This window comes from Hylobates moloch, unplaced genomic scaffold, assembly GCF_009828535.3.
Source record: "Hylobates moloch isolate HMO894 unplaced genomic scaffold, HMol_V3 SCAFFOLD_14, whole genome shotgun sequence".
Lineage (NCBI taxonomy): Eukaryota > Metazoa > Chordata > Mammalia > Primates > Hylobatidae > Hylobates > Hylobates moloch.
Window position 1 is genome coordinate 82904042 of NW_026652289.1, and position 23299 is coordinate 82927340.

At 43.1% G+C, this 23299-nt stretch overlaps 1 pseudogene; it reads left to right on the forward strand.

Annotated features, from left to right (window-relative positions):
* The first annotated feature begins 448 nt into the window (after positions 1 to 448).
* Positions 449 to 22689, forward strand: LOC131381107 (putative synaptogyrin-2 like protein; annotated as a pseudogene).
* The last annotated feature ends 610 nt before the right edge of the window (positions 22690 to 23299 follow it).

A 23299-nucleotide genomic window follows, 5' to 3' on the forward strand; every position in this document is an offset into this window, starting at 1 on the left:
GATGTAAAAATTAAGATCCTTTACTCAGAAAAAGAAAAGTACAATAAAAAATATAAAAAATAATTTGAGCAAAATATTTGTGATACATGACGAACAATGGTTAAGTGTTCCTAGCAAACAAAGAAGTCATCAATCTGAAACAATCAACAGCAGTAAAAAATAGGATAAGGATCTCACAGAAAAAAGAAATACTAAGAGCAAATAAACACAAGAAAAGATGCACAACCTCATTCTGAGGAAATGAAACACAGAGCTAATGGCCGACTACAAGATTTAAAAAATTGGTGATACCCAATGTTGATGAGGATGTGTAAAACAGTCACTCCCATGGATCATTCATTGGAAAATATATCAGAGTAATCTTTTTGGAGGACAATTCTGTAATATCTACACTTGGTAATTTATTGTACTCACAAAGGTACATGGAGGTGTATTATGGTTTGAGTATATGGAGGCTGTAGAGCCCTCGGAGTATGGAGCCAGATGCCAGGGATCAGATAATAGCTCAGCAACTTCTGAGGTATGTGACTGTGGCAAGCTAAGAGCCTTACCTGGGAAGTGGAGATAAGTATGTTTTTACCTCAAAATGCTGGTGTGAGGATTCGATATACTTATACACTTTAGAGAAATGCTTGGCACTTTGGAACATTAATCCAAAGAAAACATCCAACTGCTCACGAGTAGAGTGCTAAGAAGGAAGAGCTTGGCCTCATAGCTGGATGGCTGCTGCGTTCCCTGAAAGTGAATGAAGCAAACCTCTCTCTGACTGGGAGGCTGATGTCTTTACCTCATTAAGTCATGGGGCATCTCATGTTCCAGGATAGCATCACTTTCCACGTTGCTTCCTTTTTCATGTGTAAGAATTTTAGCCAGCTGAGAGTAAGGCAAGTGACCATTTCAAAGACAGGCATTTTACTAAATGGTGGCCACTGAAGGCTTGATTCCTGTGCTCTTTTCTGGTACTTTTTGTCTTAAAGCAGGATTTCTCAACACTGGCACTATTGACATTTTGGGCTGGATAAATTCTTTGTTGGGGGGGCTGTGCTGTCCATTGTAGGATGTTTAGCGGCATTCCTGATCTTGATCCACTAAATGCCCCCAAGTTCTGACAACCAAAAGTGTTTTCAGACATTGTCAAATGTCCCTTGGGAGTGAAATCACCCTTGGTTGAGGATCGCTGGGTTTTAGAGGTTTGGAATAGAAAAAAAAAATGATTCTCCCATTGGAAGCAGAGACTGTAGCTCAGATTATGAACCAGTTAGATGATTTCGCTTCTTAAGCATGAATTCAGACTGCATTGCCTTTGAAAATTAATGTTTGGTGTGTGTGTGTGTGTGTGTGTGTGTGTGTGTGTGTGTGAATATTATGGCTAACAGTTATCCACTGGGCCCTAGGATGAATAAGAAGGCATAGCTTCACCTTATTCTCAACAAAGTCCTTAAGAGCGTCCAGATGTGTAGTGCCTATGTTCCATTACACTTTCATGTTTCTGAATTCCACTTAAAAAAATTGACTTATTGGCCAGGCGCGGTGGCTCACGCCTGTAATTCCAGCACTTTGGGAGGCCAAGGTAGGCAGATTACGAGGTCAGGAGTTCGAGACCAGCCTTGCTAATATTGTGAAACCCCATCTCTACTACAAATACAAAAATTAGCTGGTCGTGGTGGTAATCCCAGCTACTCGGGAGGCTGAGGCAGGAGAATCGCTTGAACCCAGGAGGCAGAGGTTGCAGTGAGCCAAGATTGCATCACTGCACTCCAGCCTGGGTGACAGAGCAAGACTCCACCTCAAAAAAAAAATTGGCTTATTAATTATTTTTGAATTAGCAATATATTCACATGGTTCAAAATTTAAACAATATAAATGAGTGTAGAGTGAAAAGTTTCTCTCTCATCCCTATCTCCAGATATCTGGGTCCTGTCCATGAGAAAGCCACATGAACAGTTTCTTTGCTTATTCTTCCAAATATATTTTTTGCATACACAAATATGTATATTTGTATTTATAACATATTTGTATATTTCCCTTGTATATTTGTATATTTCCCTTTCTCATCCCCCCCTTTTTTTTTAAAAAATAGGGCATACACTGAACATACGTGTGTTCACCCAGACTCTTCTCTGTACATATGTTATCCCTTCACCACTGCTTCCTTTCTAAGAGAACTCCGATTTTGTGCAGTTCTTTAGCACCACACCCTTTCCCCTACCTACCCACAAACACACTTCATGGAATCCATGTGACGCAGGGGAAGTGGATTCCACCCCCAGGTCTGGGAGTAGTTGGTCAAAGGGTGACCCATTCTCTTTGCCAGAGGTCAGTTCAGAACGGGGCATGAAACCCAACTCAGGCCAATGGACATGCTGAGAAGTTTGCTGGGCTTTCCAGGGAATTTTGTTTTCTCTTGAGAGAGCTGTGGAAGAAGTCTCTTTTGCCTTCTCTGGACACCACTACAGGGGAAAGTAAAGATGGGGCAGACACTTGAGGGATGGCCCAGAAGAAACTGGGGTGCCTGGATCAAACCAATCCTGAAGCCTGATTGACTGCTGTCCTTTCAGGCAGAGGAAGGATGGGTGATGTCACTTTTAGCAGTCTAGGGTGAGGGCACAAGTCAGTGAAGCCATTTCAAATCCAAGTCTGGCGTGGCTTGAAGGCTTTTGGTCTACAACAGTAAAATCAATTCTCTGATGTGTAGCATTTTACAGTACAAACAGTGCTCCCACATTCAGGTTTCATTGAGAGTAACTACACCAGGCAGGGCCTCTGTGCCCACTGCACAGATGAGGAAAAGAAGACATGGAGGGGAAAGTCTTGTTTAAGGACACACATCCTGCAAGAGGCAGAACTGGAATCCAACCCCAAGTTTGTTTCTGTTACTGAAACACCAGGAGTTTGGTCTGGGTCCTGCAGCTCGTGGTACAGAAAGCCAGTGACTGAGACGATGGCTTTAATCGGGTTCTGCAGCAGAGGAGATGGGAACTCAGTCTCAAATGCATCTCCCTGACTAACTAAAACTAGGGGTTTATATAGCAGAGAAGAAATGTAACCGTGTGTAAGAAAATGGGAAATAGGGAGGGGCAAGGAAGCAATCACGGTGAGTGAGGGGTCCCACATCTTATTGTCTGATGTGACGGTCTGGTGAATTTCAGTTCTTTGGTACTTTTTTTGAGAGGCCTGAAGTTCCTTTCCTGAGGAAGGAACTCGGATAAAACAAATGTAAGTTTCAAGCTTTAAGACTAGAAGGGTGAATTTCTATGTTTATCAAAAGAAAAAAAAACTGTCTATGGGACGATTGGATTGGTTTTATTTAAATATCAAGGTTATTTTCTCCCAAACCACCAGACACTCTTGCTGGAGGCATTCATACCCACAGATGCATGCCAAGTGTTGACTCTACCCTCAGGAGCAGCAGGACCAGGAGGCTCTGGGAGGTCAGGACACAGGAGAGAGGCAGGAAGAGCCCCCACAGGACCCACTGTGGTGGACATGACTGCTACAGCCATATGACCTCCAACTGCGCCCAGGTCCTTTTAGCATGTCCTCAAGAGTCAGTGCCTTGGAGCAAACGGGCTGACTTCTGGACTACACTGGGGAAGAGAGAAAAGGAGGTGCTCCCTGTTGCCCAGTGGAAGATTCCTCAAGACGGAGATTGAGCTGCTGTTCTAGGGCACCCCAAGGGCAAATGTCCCCACCGTCTCTAAGGCTCCAGCCAGCTCCAAACACTCTGGGTGGTAAATAGACAGAATCCCCTTCGGTGACCTCCTCTCACTGGCAATGTTTTCTTTCTCTTTTTTCTTATAATAGTTGAATTGATCAAAAAAGAACTCAATCTCAAAGGTGAGAGTAGAGTTGAAGATGGGGTCAGGGAGCTGACCTCAATTGAAAGTTGAGAAGAAAAGCGTGTGTGAATAACAACATCCTTGGTTTAGAATTTACTTACAAAGCTTCAGCTGAGCTTATGAATGTGTCATTTGGATATTTGCTGGGCTTCGCGCACACTCCTTCAGTTTCTACACAGGGCCAGGCATACCACAATGGTGTGGTTGCATTTTGTTTTTAATCTTAGGTTCATTTTTTAGATCCTAAAACACAAAATGGGATCCGGGAAGTGTGAATTTACTTGAACCAAACTGAAAAAAGTTTTTCTCAACCTCTGCAAAATGAAGCTGCAGAATTCACAACCGTTTTAATTATAACACACTAAATAGATACAATAAGCGGCTCTTTGCTCTGACATTGAAATCTCTACCTATTTTTATCTCCAGGCAAATAACAGGCTGCTGGGGCAAGTTACTACATTACGAGTGGGTTATTGAATCTCCGCACATCAACAACCTCTATGTCATTACATTGCATTTTATGCTAAAGAAAATCATTGTATCCAGGCTGGGTACAGTGGCTCATGCCTGTAATAGCAGCACTTTGGGAGACTGAGGTGGGCAGATCACTTGAGATCAGGAGTTCAAGACCAGCCTGGCCAACATGGTGAAACCCTGTCTCTACTGAAAAAAAAAAAGAAAAAAAAATTAGCCAGGCATGGTGGCACACACCTGTAATCCCAGCTACTCCAGAGGCTGAGACAGGAGAATCACTTGAACCCAGGAGGTGGAGGTTGCAGTGAGCTGAGATCATGCTGTTGCAGTCCAGCCTGGGCAACAAGAGCGAAACTCTGTCTCAAAAAGAAAGAAAGAAAGAAAACAAAAACAAAAACAAAAACGAAACAAAGAAAATCATTGTATTCAAAGATACAAGATGAGCAAAAATATTTCAAGATTTCTTAGAAGAAATTTGCTTCCCATAGGCAAAAGGAAACTAAGCACATTAAAACTACTGCTCTAAAGTAACTTTAAAGCATAATTCTCCCCTTGAGTTTCAGGAAAGCCCTGGAAAGAGGGGCAAGACTTTCCCTTTCTCACCTCACCATGACCTCCAGGGACCTGTGGTTCAGGTTTTGAAAATGAAGGTCACCATAATTACTACTACAACCCGGATCTGGAGGAAGGTGGAGAACCTTGAACAGAGCCCACCAGAAGTGGCTGGCTGCAGTCCCGGTGGGCTGCAGGGCCAGGGAAGGCCCTGCGGTTGCTGCCCCAGCTGCCTGCTCTTGGCCTCACTTCTTTGCTCCTCCCCTAGAAGATTCTATCGGTATTGCTTTGTGCCCAGGAATGGGCCTGTGATTAAGACTCTGGCTCACTTTTTCCTCTGTACTTTGGGATTACATCATGGAACCCAATATCCTGAACCAGCCTAAGAAAGGGAGGGGAAAGTGGATGAAAATCTGATGCAAGAAGAAAACAGACACTCATATTTTCACTCAATTTTCAAAGCAATCCACACTACAGATGAGGAAACTGAGATTTATGGAAGTGAAGAGACGTGCTGAAGACCAAAATTTGGTGGCTGAAGCTGGTTTGAATTTTATTCTAACACAAATCTTTTTTTATTTTAGACAGGGTCTCACTCTATTCCCCTCGCTGGAGTGCAATGGTGTGATCATGGCTCATTAAAACCTCTGCCTCCAGGGCCAAAGCCATTTTCCCACCTCAGCCTCCTAAGTAGTTGGAACCACAGGCGTACACCACCACACCTGGCTAATTTTTGTATTTCTTGTAGAGATGAAGTTTTGCCGTATTTCCCAGGCTGGTTGTGAACTCCTGAGCTCAAGTGATCCACCTGCCTTGGCCTCCCAAAGTGCTGGGATGACAGGTGTGAGCCATTGCACCTGGCCTCAAATCTTTTTATTGTATTTTATTTTTAATTTTTGTCAGTACATAGTAGGTGTATATATTTATGGGGTACATGAGATATTCTGATACAGGCATGCAATCCATAATAATCATCAGGGAACATGGCATAGCCTTTATCTCAAGCATTTATCACTTCTTTGTGGTACAAAAATTCTAATAATACTACTTTAGATATTTTTATATGTACAATAAATGATTGTTAATTGTAGTCACCCGGTTGTGCTATCAAATATGAGATCTTATTCATTCTATCTAACTATATTTTTGTAGCTATTAACCATCTTCCCTCTCCTCCTTCCCAGCCTCTGGTAACAATCATTCTACTATCTCCATGAATTTAATTTTCTTAATTTTTAGCTCCCACAAATGAGTGAGAGCAGGTCAAGTTTGTCTTTCTGTGCCTGGCTTGTTTCATTTAACATAATGACCTCCAGTTCCATCCATGTTGTTGCAAATGACGGGATCTCATTCTTTTTATGGCTGAATAGTACTCCACGGTGTATGCGTACCACATTTTCTTTATCCATTTGTCTGTTGATATCCACTTAGGTTGCTTCCAAATCTTGGCTATTGTGAATAACACTTCAATAAATGAGAATGCAGATATCTCTTCAATATACTGATTTCCTTTCTTCTGGGTATATACTAGCAGTGGGATTGCTGGATTATATGGTAGTTCTGTTTTTAGTTTTTTTTGAGGAACCTCCATACTTTTCCCCATAATGGCTGTACTAATTTACATTCCCACCAACTAATTCAAATCTGTAAATTATACCATGAGGATGTCTAAATCAAAGGGGTGGTTTTTGCAGTTTCTACAAGAAAATCATTGAGTAGTTCACCTAACTTGATTGGAAAATTTAGTCAAATGACTGTACAAGAAGTTTTATATAAATGTAGTCTCATGTTAAACATTTAAATCATGTGTTACCATAAACAATTATTAAATCGCTTAAAGATGTTGGAGAACTAAATAGGATATTTCTTCATGATATATGCTTTAAAAAGTTTTAATTGTGGTAAAATACACATGACATAACTTTACCATTTTAACCATTTTAAGTGTACAGTTCTCTAGTGTTAAGTATATCCACATTAATGTGTAACCAATCTCTAGGACTTATCTCATAAAACTGAAACTATACCTATTAAACAACAACCCCTCATTTTCCCTTCTTCCCAGCTTCTGGCAAACACAATTCTACCTTCTGTTTCTATAGCTGACTACTCTAGAGAGGTCATATGAATGGGATCATTCGGTATTTGTCCTTTTGGATTGGCATATTTCACTTAGCATAATGTCCTTAAGGTTCATCCATGTTGTAGCATGTGTCAGAATTGTCCTTCTTTTTAAGGCTGAATAATATTCCATTGTATGCATAGACCACATTTTGCTTATCCATTCTTCTGTTGATAGACATGTGAGTTGTTGCCATCTTTTGGCTATTGTGAACATTGCTGCTGTGAACATGATTGTACAAATATCTCTTCGCGATCTTTTCAATTCTTTGGTTATATACCCAGAAGTGGAGTTGCTGTATCATATGGTAATTCTCCAATTTTTTAAGAAGCTGCCCTATCATTGTTCAAAACTGCTGCACCATTTTACATTGCCAACAACAGGGCACAAAAATTTGAATTTCTCTGCATTCTCTACAACACTTTTTTTTTTCTGTTTTTTTTTTGTTTTTTTTTTTTTTTTTTTTGCAAGCAGTTATTCTAATGGGTATGAGGTGGTATCTCATGGTGGTTTTAATTTGCATTTCTTTATTGATCAGTGATGTTGAGCATCTTTGACTATGCTTTTTGTACACTTATATACATTATTTGGATATCTGTCTGTTCAAGTCCATTGCCCATTTCTAAGCTGGGTTATCTTTTTGTTGTTGTTGAATTGTAGAAGGTCTTTATATATTCTGGATACTAACCCCTTGTCAGATGTATGATTTGCAAATATTATCTCCCATTCCATAGGTTGCCTTTTCATTCCATTGACTGTGTCCTTTGACGGACAAAAGTTTTTAATTTTGATATAATTTACCTATTTTTACTTTTGTTGCCTGTGCTTTTGGTGTCATAGCCAAGAAATCATTGCCAAACTCGGTATCACGAAGATTTTCCTCTATGTTTTCTTCTCAGGCTTATATAGTTTTGGCTCTCATATTTGGGTCTTTGATCCATTTTGTGTTAATTTTTGTATATAGTATAAGGAAAGCATCCAATTCATTATTTTTTGTATGTGGCTATCCAGTTTTCCTGGCATCATTTGTGGAAAAGACTGTTCTCCCCCTTTGAATGATCTTGGCACTCTTGTTGAAAATCATTTAACCATACATGGGAGGGAGGGTTTATTTCTGGGCTCTCTATTCAATTCCACTGATTTATATTTGTGTCTTTATGCCATAAAGGTACTATGGCTTTGTAATAAATTTGGAAATCAAGAAATGTGAGACTTCCAACTTTGTTATTCTTTTTCAAGACTGTTTTGGCCATTCAAGATCCTTTGAAATACCATACGAATTTTAGGATGATTTTTTTTTTAATTTCTGTGAAAACATCCATGAGATTTTGACAAGGATTGCACTAAATGTGTAGATTGCTCTGGATAGTATGGACTTCTTAACTATATGAACATGTACTGTATTTCCATTTATTTGTATCTTCTTTAATTTCTTTCAGAAACACTTTGTAGTTTTCAGTGTACAGGTCTTTTGAGTCTTGGTTAATTCTGAGTATTTTATTACTTTTGATTCTATTAGAAATTGAATTATTTTCTTAGTTTCCTCTTCTGACTGTTCATTTTAGTGTATGGAAATGCAACTGATTTTTATATGTTGATTTTATATTCTGTATATTCTGCATCTTTGCTGAATTTGTTTATTAGTTCTAATAGTTTGTGGAATCTTTAGGGGTTTCTACATATAAGATCATGACTGAGAACAGACATAATTTTACTTCTTCCTTTCTGGTTTGGATGCCTTTATGATTTTTTTTTTTCGAGACAGGGTCCCACTCTGTCACCTGGCTAGAGTGCAGTGGCTCAAACATAGCTCACTTCAGCTTTGACCTTCTGAGCTCAAGTCGTCCTCCCATCTCAGCCTCCCAAATAGCTGGGACTACAGGTGCATGCCCCCATGTCCAGTTAATTTTTAAAAAAATTTTTTATAAAGATGGGGGTCTTGCTATGTTGCCCAGGCTGGTCTTGAACTCCTGGGCTCAAGCAATCTCCCTGCCTTGGCCTCCTAAAATGTTGGGATTACAGGCTGAGCCACCGTACCTGGCCTATGATGCATTTTTAATGAAAGAAAAACAGACACCATTATTTTGCATTACAAAATATAAAATGAAAGAAATTTCACAGCCAATCAAATGGGAGTTTAGAAATGGATCCTCCTGCACTTTCCCCCACACTTCTTTCAAAGCTGCCTTCCTCTGCAAGGCTTCTGCCTCACCCCTGAGCACCCACAACCTGAGCTCTGAGCACCCACAACCTGAGCTCTGAGCACCCACACCTCACCTCTGAGCACTATGACCCATCTGGATGGAGCTACTGCACAGTCAGTGTGGGAACATCTCTGAGGAAGGTGCATTGTCTTCGTGGAGTTACCTAAAAAAACTGGGGCATGGTCTCATAGCTGCCTTCACTTAGTCTAAAGATGAAGCAATTCAACAAAAGTAAATGTAAACCTCAAAACTGGACTTGGAGTTTTAAAGATCAATGGACTCTATTGTCTATTGTCTGGATGGTTTGGGGGTTTCCTAGCTCCTTTTTTTTTTTCTTTTATGGTATAGACACCTGAAGGCTCTTTGCTCAGTACTCCTCACTGCGTGGCTGACTTCCACTGCAGACGCTGTGCTGAAGGTCGGGTTCTGGCCTCTCTGTTTACACCCTTTTGGACTTGAGGCTTGCCTGTTGGTTCCCTGAAACGTTGACTCTGGATCTGGGTGCTAACCAATTCCCTTTCTTTCCAGGCTGGGGTCCTGAGACCTCACTGTAATGAGAGATTATGACCTCTTTTCTCATGTCTCAGGCAGGCTCTGATGCCTTTTCTAGTTAAGGACCGTGTTGAACCAGGTGAAATCGCCATTTTTGTTGGCTGTTTTTGTCCTGCAAAACTGACAATTTCATATCCTTAAATTTAATACCGCCGGGCGCGGTGGCTCACGCCTGTAATCCCAGCACTTTGGGAGGCCGAGGCGGGCGGATCACGAGGTCAGGAGATCGAGACCATCCTGGCTAACACAGTGAAACCCCGTCTCTACTAAAAATACAAAAAATTAGCCGGGCGAGATGGCGGGCGCCTGTAGTCCCAGCTACTCGGGAGGCTGAGGCAGGAGAATGGCGTGAACCCCGGGGGGCGGAGCCTGCAGTGAGCCGAGATCGCGCCACTGCACTCCAGCCTGGGCCACAGTGAGACTCTGTCTCAAAAAAAAAAAAAAAAAAAAAAATTAATACCTTTGGAGTAGAAACTACCTATTGTTGTCCAATAGAGGAAACAAAGTTTCTTCCTGAAAGCATTTGTCTGAGCAAAACAATATTTGTTTTATCCACATTTCCCCTTCATTCACTTGTATCATTCAGGGACTTGCATGGCTGAGTCACATGTGTGGCGCACTCACGTGTATGGCTCCAATCCCATCTTCACGGCACAGAGAACCAAATTCTCTCTCACCTTCCCATGGAGAGCCCTCTGTCCTCATTGTCACTGGTTCCTTTCCTCTGGATCTTTCCACCTCAATTATGTTTCTCTGAGGGTGCGATGACAAGAATAAAATGAAATGTTATTCTTGTTCAGTTAAGTAATAAATTGCCATTTCTTCCATTTTCTCTTTGACTAAAAATGTATTAGCTGTATTATTATTTTTTAAATAGAGACAATGTCTCAATATGTTGCCCAGGCTGGCCTTGAACTCCTGAGCTCGAGTGATCCTCTCGCCTCGGCCTCCCAAAGTGCTAGGATTACAGGTGTGAGCCACCACGCCAGGTAAAAGATGTATTAGCTTTAAACAAAGTTAAAATTTCTTCTCAGTTGTGTAAAAATCACAGAAGAATGCAACATGTCCTCTAAGTGTCAGCCTGTGTGGAGCTGAAAAAACAGCGGAGTCCTTTGTTCACTGTCTTAGGAGTCTTTGGGATTTCTGTTGATCAACAGACTTGCATAAACAGTTTGCCATGATAACAGGGCCTCTGCACATGATGTAAGGATGTTGCCCCCTTTCCTCCCCACAGCCAGTGCAGGCCCAACTCATAAAAGCTCAAAGACCCAGTGAGACCAGCCTCAATCAGATCAGCCCATCCACGAGTGGGCGTTGTTGTCATATATATTTATGCTCCATCTCACTGCCAAAAAGGGATTTGGGGTGGATTATAGAAATGGATACAACAGGGGCTGGGCACAGTGGCTCATGCCTGTAATCCCAGCACTTTGGGAGAGGCAGGTGGGTGGATCACAAGGTTAGGAGATTGAGACTATCCTGGCTAACATGGTAAAACCCCGTCTCTACTAAAAATACAAAAATTAGCTGGGTGTGGTAGCGCGTGCCTGTAATCCCAGCTACTAGGAAGGCTGAGGCAGGAGAATTGCTTGAACCTGGGAGGTGGAGGTTGCAGTGAGCCGAGATCACGCCACAGCACTCCAGCCTAGTGACAGAGCAAGACTGTCTCAAAAAGAAAGAAAGGAAAGAAAGAAAGAGAGAGAGAAAGGAAGGAAGGAAGGAAGGAAGGAAGGAAGAGAAAGAAAGAAAGAAAGAAAGACAACAAAATAAAAATAAAATAAGCAACGAAGTGGAGGAAGAAGAGGAGAATTAAGGTAAGAAATTAAGATGAAGTCATTTGTTTCTTTTTGCCTATTCATATTTTGAGTTTTCTCTTTTCTTATTGATTTGTAGGAGTTACTTGTATATTCTAGATCTGTGCTAATATGTTAGCCACTAGTCCTATGTGGCTATTGAAATTAATTAGGCTGGGCGTGGTGGCTCACACCTGTAATCCCAGCACTTTGGGAGGCCAAGGTAGGTGGAGTGCTTGAGCTCAGGAGTTCAGGACCAGCCTGGGAAACATGGCAAGACCCTATCTCTACTAAAAATATAAAAATTAGCCAGGTGTGGTGGCACAGCTGTAATTCCAGCTACTCAGGAGGCTGAGGTGGGAGAATCACCTGAGCCCAGGAGGTCAAGGCTGCAGTGAGCTATGATTGCACCACTACACTCCAGCCTGTGTGACAGAGACTCTATCTAAAATAATAATAATAATAATAATAATAATTAAAGTTGAATAGAATTAAAAATTTAGCCCCTCAGTCACCCTCCTCACATTTCAAGTGCTCAGTAACCACAACTATCCAGTGACCAGCATAGACCTACACCATTTCCATCATCATAGCCAATTCTCTTGGATAGTGTTGGTCTGTATATTAATCCCTTGTCAATTTTATTCATTTCAAATATCTTCTTCCAGGAAATTGTTTCTGCTAACTTTGATTAAGATGTCTTCGCTGAACAGAAATGTTTAGTTTTTTTTTGAGACAGGATCTTGCTCTATCGCCCAGGCTGTAGTGCAGTGGTGTGACCATAGCTTACCGTAACCTTGAATTTCTGGGCTCAAGCAATCCTCCTGCCTCAGCCTCCCAAGTAGCTAGAAGTGTAGGCATGCACCACAATGCCTGGTCAATTTAAAAATTTTGTAGAGATGGTGTTTCACTGTGCTGCCCATCTTCCTACCTCAGCTCACGAGTTCTCACGAGAGCTGATGGTTTAAAAGTGTGTGGCGCTTCCCCCTTTGCTGTCTCTCCTGCTCCACCATAGTAGGATGTGCCTGCTTCCCCTTCGCTTTCCACTATGATTGTAAATTTCCTGAGGCCTCCGAGCCATGCTTCCTGTACATCCTGTAGGACTATGAGTCAATTAAATCTCTTTTCTTCATAAATTACCTAGCCTCAGTTAGTTCTTTAGAGCAGTGTGACAATGGACTAACACACCACAAATGTTTAGTTTTTATATGGTTGTGTTCATCATATTTTGCCCTGTAATATGTGCATTTGGAGTCTTGTTTAAGAAATCTCTTCCCTGAAGTCTCAGAGACATTTCCCCTCACCTTTTGGTATCTGGGTTGTGGATTTCCTTCTCATATGTGGGTAGTGAATCCAATAGGACTTTGCCTTTGTTACACAGCGTGGGGCAGGGATCCAACTCTATGCTCTCCATCTAATGAGGGGGTTTCCCCATCATTGCTGTTAACAGATTCATCTACACATCCATCGTCTCCCAACGGGTCTTGTGTGCCACTGCTTTCCTGTGCCCATCCAAGGTCCATGAGGGCAATTTTGGGCTCTTGCAGGCTGCATCCATCTCTTTATGTTTCCTCTGCTGGGACCAAATTGTCTTATCACTCTGACTTTGTGCAATGACTTCATGCAGGGAGAGTGCTCTATTCTTCCTTACTCTTGTGTTGCCAAATGTTCATAGCTCTTCTAGGACCTTGCTCTCTAGATTCACTTTAAAATCTATCTTTTTGAGTTTCTCAAAATGTGTATAGAAAATCAGCAGTCACTCACTAATGAAATACTCTCCTTTAAGTGAAAAATAATATATGTGCTGTGAAGCTCTGTGATCTACTTTAAACCTAGGAATGAAGCTCCAAGTGTTAACGGTGATTTAAAATCCATTCCATTGAGTTTCGGTTTGTCTGGGGCATCAGTAAATGCTCATTTCCAAAAGTGCTTTGCCTTTGAAGGCTACTAATGCATGCAGTGTGTTGCCATGGCAACGGTTACTTTTAGTTAGTACTTTTTATAGATTAAAGTGTTACACCCTGGAGTCTATTCATATAAATGCATAAATCTTAAGACAGTATGGTACTTCATTTAATGTAGATATTTAATGGAACAGAGTCAGACTTAACTGACCAGAAATGGAAAATTTTCAACACCTATATTTGATACGGACATGCAGTGTCACCAAAAATATAACATTTTCATTACTTTTTTTTTTTACAAAATATAAATTAACCTTGCTATCCATTTAACTTGGTCAATATTTAATAAATTGTGGTTGAAATGTATGTGTCTGTCAGAAATTTGCACATATCACTTTGTTTTCTACTCTAGAGTAAAATCTCCAATTATTGTGAGGATTCAGAAGATTTGGAGAACAGGGTGTTTCCCAATCAAGTGGAGGAGAAGTCAGTGGAGCCCTGGGTAGGAACGAGTATATGGGCCTGGGCTTGGATATTGGCAGTGACTCTTATTAGCTGTGTGGCCTTGAACTTCAGTTTCCCCAGTCATAAAATGGAGATCATCACATCTACTTTGCACAGCAGTTGTGAAGATTAACTGTATCTTCAGTGAGTGATATCTATGATTAAAAAATGACTAGATAATGATTTCAAGTCAATATTTAAGACAGAAAGAGAGGGTGGAAATATCAAGCACAAAAGTGCTGAGGAAAGTCAATAGTAAACGATCCTGGTGGATGGGAGGTCTCAGAGACAGGGGAACTGGGCACCGCTTCCACGCACACGAGAGGAGAAGGACACAGAGGCAGAGATCAGCAGAGCAGTGGGCATGGAAGAGGGACCATGGGGTTGGCTGGGTGAGGCTTGGCCGGGAAAGACAAAGGGGTGGCAGTAGGAGCCCCCAAGGGTGGGCTGAGAGCTCTGTGCCTTACACAAAGAGTGACCCTGAACTGTGCCTTATACAGAGGTGACAAGAAGTGTTTTAGAAGGGAGACCTGGCAAGCAGAGGGGCACATGGAGACAAGCATGAGGGCTGGATGTGTCCCTGGCCTGAGGACAGCAAGGCCTGAACCCAGGAGGGGTGTGGAGAATGAGATGAAGATGAGAATCTCACAGTCATAAAGAAGACGATATAGGGATTAGCTCTACTGGAAACAGGAGCGGAAAGAGCCAAAATGGTTTCCGAAGCTTTGATCTCTTCTGATGAACAATTGTTCAAAGCAACAATACTAACAATAACAAAACAGTCATCCCTTGACATCTGGGGGGTATTGGTTCCAGAACTCAGTTTCTTGCCATGTGACTCTCTCCAGCTTGCTTTGTCAGAGAAAGCATGTGAAAAGAGTCTGAACAAGATGGAAGTCACTGTCTGTTATAATCTAATTTCCAAAGTGGCATCCATTACCCTTGCTGTGTTTTATTCATTAAAACCAAGTCACTGAGTCCAGCCCATATACACAAGGAGAAGGAACTACACACGGGCACGAAGACAAGGAGACGGGGATCGCTGGGAGCCATGCTGGAAGCTGCCTACCATACTAGGGGACTGGAGAAGTAGAAATACTCTTGACCAAAATAGGACAGGAGGATGGAAATCATTTAGGACCCAGATGATGAATTCAGTCAATCATGGTGTATGAACTAATGGCATGGCATCGGAACGGGAATTCACAGCCATGTGAGCCATGGGAGAGCTCTAGAAAGAAGGCAAGCCATGGACATGGATTAGGAAGCATCCTGTTTTGACCATGTTCAGGACATGTATTCTTAGCTTCATTGCACATGTCTGCAAAACAAATGAGTCTGCTGCAGGGCTGTCAGACAGGGCTGTGGTTTCATCTGAAGGTTCAACAAGAAAAGGATTTACTTCCAACCTCACTCACATGGTTGTTGGCAGGATTCAGTTCTTTGCAAGATGTTAGGATGAGGTTCTTGATTCTTTACTAGCAGTGGCCTTGTGAGAAGTCTTGAGCTGGATAACCCAACTCAACTGTAGCTGGATACCTGACCCACAGAAACTATGAAATAATAAATGTGCTTTTCAAGCCACTAAGTTTTGGTGTGATTTGTTATGCAGCAACAGACAATTAATACACCCAGTTTCCAACTCTTTGATCCTATCAGTTACCATAAGGCACCTAGAAGTTCTCCCACCCTTCTAAGGCCTCAAAATTTATGCTTTTCTGGAATTTGAGAGAAGGTAATGGGCCACTTAGGGAGGAAGCTATTGTTTGGTACGTGCCTCCAGGCACCCTTTCTCCTGCTGGACAACTGTGTCTCCAGTCTAATCCTGCTCTAGCTTTTTGCTGGGAAATAACACTCCACTCACTCTTTCACCTTGGACTTCCTGTGCTCCCAAACTTGGCTTGGGTCCAGACTGTATTCTTCTGTGTCCCTGACCTGGATTTCTATTCCAGAACCTAAGTGCTGCATGTCTAAGCTGATCTGGTCAGCAAATTTTTTATCGCTCCTGCATTTGATAGTTGCATTGTGGCATTTCTGACCTTGCATGGCACCCGCACAAATCAAAACAGCCTTGGCAGCCCTGTAAGATAATTTGATTCCTTTCCCTAGCAATATAGGGCCAGGTCCAAAGTTACCAAATCAGGGCCCCGACTGCTCCTGGCACCCAGCCCTGGCCCATGGCTTCCTGACTGATCTTCCTGACCTTTGCCTTTCCAGCTCCACCACCTCAAGGAGGCGTGAACGATCTTTCAGAGGCATGTGCCAAGTTCTGAGCTTGGTCTTCCCATCCTTCCAGGGGGTGTGGGATGGGACTTGGAGTTATGCCAGCTCTTCAAGAGGGGATGTGCATGCGCCAGCTCCAAGTAGCGTTGGCAATAGGCACCGCTACTCAGTGGCACAGTGGTGACTCATGAAAGCAGTGGAGAGTGGGACATGGTGGCAGAGAATCAGTTCCCAGGCCCTGCTCAGCAATTATGAAGAAGGCTGTTAACTTGGTGCCAGGAAAATAGAGTAAAAGTCCCTTTTCCTGACTTCCAAGGACTTCCACAGACTGAGGCCAACCTGCTTGCCCAATCTGTTCTCTACTGTGAGCCCTCTGCTCTCACTGTCACTTTCTAGTCTGGAAGTCAAAAAATTCTTCTCCTTCTCCTTCTCCTTCTTCTCCTTCTTCTCCTCCTGCTTCTCCTCCTTCTCCTTCTTCTTTCTCTTCTTCCTCTTCCTCTCCTTTCCTTCTCATTCTCATTCTTTTTTTTTTTTTTCAAAACAGGGTCTGACTCCATCACCCAGGGTGGAGTGCAGTGGTGTGGTCTCAGCTCACTGCAACCTCTGCCTCCCAGGTTCAAGCAATTCTTGTGCTTCAGCCTCCCAAGTAGCTGGGATTATAGCCGTTTGCCACCATGCCTGGCTAATTTTTTATTTTTAGTAGAAACAGGGTTTCACCATGTTGGCCAGGCTGGTCTCGAACTCCTGGCCTCAAGTGATCCACCCACCTCAGCCTCCCAAAGTGCTAGGATTACAGGCCACTGTGCCCAGCCAAAAATATTTATTATTAATAAATGGATGAGCCTTGTAGAAATTATGTAGAGCAAAAGAATCTGGACACAAAAGAGTAAAGACTGTGGGCTCCACTTAGATGAGTTTTTAGAATAGGCAAAATTCATCTAAAGTGGATAAAATAAAGGTCATACTAGTTGCTCCTGGTTAGTTACCTGGAAAGGGACATGAAGGAGCTTTCTGGAGTGATGGAAATGCTCTATATCGTGATAGGGGTGTGAGTTACAGAGGTGTGTGTTTGTTAAAATAAGGCCGGGTGCGGTGGCTCACACCTATAATCCCAGCACTTTGGGAGGCCAAGGTGGGTGGATTACTTGAGGTCAGGAGTTTGAGACCAGCCTGGCCAATATGGTGAAACTCCATCTCTACTACAAATACAAAAATTAGCCGGGCTTGGTGGTGCATGACTGTAATCCTAGCCACTTGGGAGGCTGAGGCAGGAGAGTCACTTGAACCTGGGTAGTGGAGTTTGCAGTGAGCTGACATGGTACCACTGCACTCTAGCCTGGGTGTCGCAGGGAGACTCCATCTCAAAAATAAATAAATAAATAAAAAATAGGCCGGGCACAGTGGCTCATGCCTGTAATCCCAGCACTTTGGGAGGCCAAGACGGGTGGATCACCAGGTCAGGAGATCGAGACCATCCTGGCTAACATGGTGAAACCCCGTCTCTACTAAAAATACAAAAAAAATTAGCTGGGTGTGGTAGCACGTGCCTGTAATCTCAGCTACTTGGGAGGCTGAGGCAGGAAAATGGCGTGAACCTGGGAGGCGGAGCTTGCAGTGAGCCCAGATTGTGCCACTGCACTCCAGCCTGGGCAACTGAGCAAGACTCAGTCTCAAAAAAAAAAAAAATATATATATATATATACTTAAATTTTGTTACTTTGTCATTATGGCATTTTGATATATGTCAATTTTACCTCCAATAAAACTGTAAAAATATTAATGGTTGAGTAAGGGCAGGCGAGTGGGGGGAGCTACAGAAGACCCTGGAATGGCAGAATGCTGAATGTTGAAGCTGGGTATTTGGCACATATGGGGTTTATTATGCTATTGTGTTTACTTTGTATGTGTTTGAAAATTTCCACAATAAAGAGTCAAAAAAAATTTTATGGCACACATATTCTGCAGCAGGTCCTATGCTAAAGGGCATGCACAGGCAGACAAGGCTGTAGAATACAGAAAGAACAAAATTGAAGATGGAATTTATTTTTTTACATTTATTTATAGAGATGGGTTCTTGCTATGTTGCTCAAGCTGGTCTTGAACTCTTGGGCTCAAGCGACCCACCCACCTCAGCCACCCAAGTTACTGGGATTACAGCATTATTCATTGTGCCCAGCCTGAAGATTGGAAGATTTTTTTTTTTTAGATGGAGTCTTGCTCTGTCGCCCAGGCTGTAGTGCAGTGGCGCAATCTCGGCTCACTGCAAGCTCGCCTTCCAGGTTCACGCCATTCTCCTGCCTCAGCCTCCCGAGTAGCTGGGACTAAAGGTGCCTGCCACCACACCCGGCTAATTTTTTGTATTTTTAGTAGAGACGCGGTTTTCACCACGTTAGCCAGGATGATGTCGATTTCCTGACCTCATGATCCGCCTGCCTCAGCCTCCCAAAGTTCTGGGATTTCAGGCATGAGCCACTGCGCCCGGCCAAGATTGATTTTTTACTTACAAACATAAAGTGCATTGAAAAGGGGGAAATGTGAACTAAACGGAAAGTCATGCCAGCCCCAACATGTGGCCCCAAGAAGAGGAGAACCCTGCACCAGAAGGGAAGTCATCCAACTGCTTCTTTCATGGCTCACAACATGTCACGAGACCATCGCCAACAGAACTAAACACTGGGTGAAGCGATGTGGTTGATTTACATTCTGGCTCAAGCTCTATTCTTGAACCATCAGCCAGACATCTGACCAACACTAAGGCAATGATTTATTAGATTCACCTGGGAGCACCCAGCTAAACTAAATCAGAATCCCTTGTGGCAGGGCTCGGGCATCAGTGTATTTTGATGTTCCAGATGCAATTCCAATACACAGCCAGGGCAGGAACCAGTGATCTGTGAGCTGCTCAAGTCACATTGCTTCCAGGAAGTCTCTCTTCATGCTTGCTCACAAAGAGCCTTCTTTTATCCAACACCCTAAACATTGCTGACTGACAGTCTGCTATCTAGGTATATGGGGCCTTGTACTGTTTTAAACAATTCATGCTTGTCTTCTTTATTTATTTATTTATTTATTTATTTATTTTATTTTATTTTATTTTATTTTTTTTGAGACGGAGTCTCGCTATGTCACCCAGGCTGGAGTGCAGTGGCGCGATCTCGGCTCACTGCAAGCTCCGCCTCCCGGGTTCACGCCATTCTCCTGCCTCAGTCTCTCTGAGTAGCTGGGACTACAGGCATCCGCCACCACGCCCGGCTAATTTTTTTGTATTTTTAGTAGAGACGGGGTTTCACCGTGGTCTCGATCTCCTGACCTCGTGATCCACCCGCCTCGGCCTCCCAAAGTGCTGGGATTACAAGCGTGAGCCACTGCGCCTGGCCTCATGCTTGTCTTCTTTAATGAGGATGTGTGCACATGTGTTCTTGAGGGTAAGAATTACCTTTTACATTTTTGCATTCCCCACAACACTTTGCACTATGATGTTCAATAAACATTCAATTTTCAAATTTTTATTTAGACAACAATGAAATATTTCCTTATTATAAATTGGCTGCATTCTTTAATTCTCAGAGTACTGAACTAAATGATTAATCATTACTGGAACATGTTCTTTCATAATGAAAATATTAAAAGATTTATAAACTTAAACATAACTTTTCAGTTATTTAATTTGGGGATTTTCCAAGTCAATGTATTTCCTATTTAACAGATTTTTGTCTATATTATTTTTGCTCTCTGACCTGATGTGAATCTTTCAGATGCTGGGTTGGTTGAAGGGGAAACAGTTTTCCTAATGCAGTTACTGTGAGCTGAGCTGACTTAGGCCTTGGAGAATTACCATTCTTACCAATTGACCACAAAAGCAGATAGGAACAGTATCTACGTATTACAAACCAGAATCAAAATGACCTTCACACATGATTAGTGTGGAATTCTTTTCAGTGAAAAATGGCAACATTTAGCAGCACAGAGTGCAGTTGGCTTCAAATACTCTCTGAAGTGAAACCATTGTGTTTTCCTGGGTGACTGAGCCCAGTGCTAATGCCCATCGGAGAAGCTGCTGGGAACTGCATGCTTGGATTAAACAGAGTATTAACCACAGGCTGGCTGTTTGAACCATATCGATAAAGACAAAATTCACCCTATCTACCAAAACATTCTTTCCTAGTAAGACTTAACAATGAAAATAAACAAAAGCTTTAGCTGTCAACTATATATACCATGAAGAATGGCAAAACTGGTTTTTGTTAATGCTATTTTGTCTTTTAATCGCTCAGTTGGCTATGAAAACTCTTGTTTACATTCCTTTACATATTGTTGAGCTTCAAGGTAATTGTGAAAGAAAATGGGGAATTAATATCACTTCCCAGAAGCCACATTTTATTTAACCTCAAAAACTTTATGTAAAAGATTTTGTTATGAATCAAAGGCTGTCGTTTCTTCCTACTGGGGTGATTTAGGAAGTTAAAGTTAGGAGTAGATGGTGCTAATGGGAATGGTAATACTAGTAAGAGTGATTTATTCCTTGCAGAAAAAATCACTGTCAATGCTACGTTGAAATAATGTGGAATTTAATAATTACCTCATAGTACCATCTAGTGGTGACATATCTCTACCCTTGTGTTAAGTGAGGACCGTAGTTTTCTGTAGCCTGAAGCCAGCAAAGCCAGGTCAGTGGTCTATTACAAACACTTTAACTGTAAGCTGTTAGAAGGGTGAGTTCACAGAGAAAATGTAAACAAAGTATTAGTAGCTCATATGACAATATTAAATTTTAAAATGTTCCCAGAATTCAGATATGTTCAATATGGATTCTCAATAAATTGTGTTTTTAAATATTGAACAAATACTGTGATTACTTTTTTCACAATAATTACAGCAACTTGGGTAGTTTTGGATACTACCGTAAGATTCTAAGCACTATTTTATATTTTTCCTATTCTGAACAATTGCGGTTTGTGCATTTCTTCCAGTAAATGCAGTCTGGAAAATAAATACCTTTCACATGGTACATGTTATTGGAAAACAATTGTCTTTAATGAGATTTATGGAATGCGGAGAAAAAAAATTTTTTAGGGAACTATTGCTCCTATGAAAACTCGAGAGTATTATGGGCAATGTAGGCACTTTTAGATCAAATTCAAACATAAAAAGGCACTTACACACGTTTTAAGAATACTTGTAATTATAAGCATATTTTCAGACTTACAGGACTAAGTCTAGTTTAAACATAAACCAGATTCAATGTGAATCTCTATATATTTTTCTTGCTTCAAGTATTATTTTACAGAAGGGACACTGATTTGTCTGGCCTGTGTAAACCTAAGAATCTAGGTTTGATCTAGTAGATAGCATATCTAGTAGATGTCATATCTCAACAATAAAGTAGATTTGACCTAGTAGATGTCATATCTCAACCATAAAGGGTCTGAAGAATAAATATTAATATTTAGGCCTAAGTTATTTTTTAAAATTCATAATGTGTCTGTCCTGCTTTGCTTACTGAATTAACAAATCTTTAAAGAAAACCTTCATATATTATAGTGATATGATTTATAACGCAAAGTGGTATGATTTATTGAATGTGAGAGAAATTCTCACACTCAGTTTTAATTTTCTTAAAAAGAAAAGATGGGAAAATGTTACAGTATTTAAATACTGAATGCTGGGCAGCGACGGTGACATGGAGAGCGGGGCCTACGGCGTGGCCAAGGCGGGCGGCTCCTTCGACCTGCGGCCCTTCCTGACGCAGCCGCAGGTGGTGGCGCGCGCCGTGTGCTTGGTGAGCCAGGGGAAGGCGGGCCGGGGGCACCCCGGGGAGCCCCCGCCGCCAGGCCCGGCGGGACCCCTAGCCCACAAGCGCGACAGGTGGCAGCGGCCGCGTCCGGAGCCTGGCGGCGAGCCGGGCCGGCGTCCAGCGTCCCGGGCCCCGCCTTCCCGCCCTCCACAGTCTTCACCTTGATCGTGTTCTCCCGCATCTATGGCGAGGGCTACAGCAACACCCACAAGTCTAAGCAGATGTACTGCGTGTTCAACCACAACGAGGATGCCTGCTGCTATGGCAGTGCCATCGGGGTGCTGGCCTTCCTGGCCTCGGCCTTCCTCTTGGTGGTCGACGCGTATTTCCCCCAGATCAGCAACCCCACTGACCGCAAGTACCTCGTCATTGGTGACCTGCTCTTCTCAGCTCTCTGGACCTTCCTGTGGTTTGTTGGTTTCTGCTTCCTCACCAACCAGTGGGCGGTCACCGACCCGGAGGACCTGCTGGTGGGGGCCGACTCTGCGAGGGCAGCCATCACCTTCAGCTTCTTTTCCATCTTCTCCTGGGGTGTGCTGGCCTCCCTGGCCTACCAGCGCTACAAGGCTGGCGTGGACGACTTCATCCAGAACTACGTCGACCCCACTCCGGACCCCAACACTGCCTACGCCTCCTACCCAGGTGCATCTGTGGACAACTACCAATAGCCACCCTTCACCCAGAATGCGGAGACCACCGAGGGCTACCAGCCGCCCCCTGTGTACTGAGTGGCGGTTAGGGTGGGAAGGGGGACAGAGAGGGCCCTCCCCTCTGCCCTGGACTTTCCCATGAGCCTCCTGGAACTGCCAGTCCCCCTCTTTCACCTGTTCCATCCTGTGCAGCTGACACACAGCTAAGGAGCCTTACAGCCTGGCGGGGGCTGGCAGAGCCACACCCCAAGTGCCTGTACCCAGAGGGCTTCAGTCAGCCGCTCACTCCTCCAGGGCACTTTTAGGAAACGGTTTTTAGCTAGTGTTTTTCCTTGCTTTTAATGACCCCAGCCCTGCCTGGAGTGGCTAGAAGCCAGCAGGCACCCATGTGCTACTGACAAGTGCCTCAGCTTCCTCCCGGCCCGGGTCAGGCCGTGCGTGGGAGCCGCTATTATCTGCGTTCTCTGCCAAAGACTCGTGGGGGCCGTCACACCTGCCCTGTGCAGCGGAGCCGGACCAGGCTCTTGTGTCTTTACTCAGGTTTGCTTCCCCTGTGCCCACTGCTGTATGATCTGGGGGCCACCACCCTGTGCCCGCGGCCTCTGGGCTGCCTCCCATGGTGTGAGGGCGGGGCTGGTGCTCATGGCACTTCCTCCTTGCTCCTACCCCTGGCAGCAGGGAAGGGCTT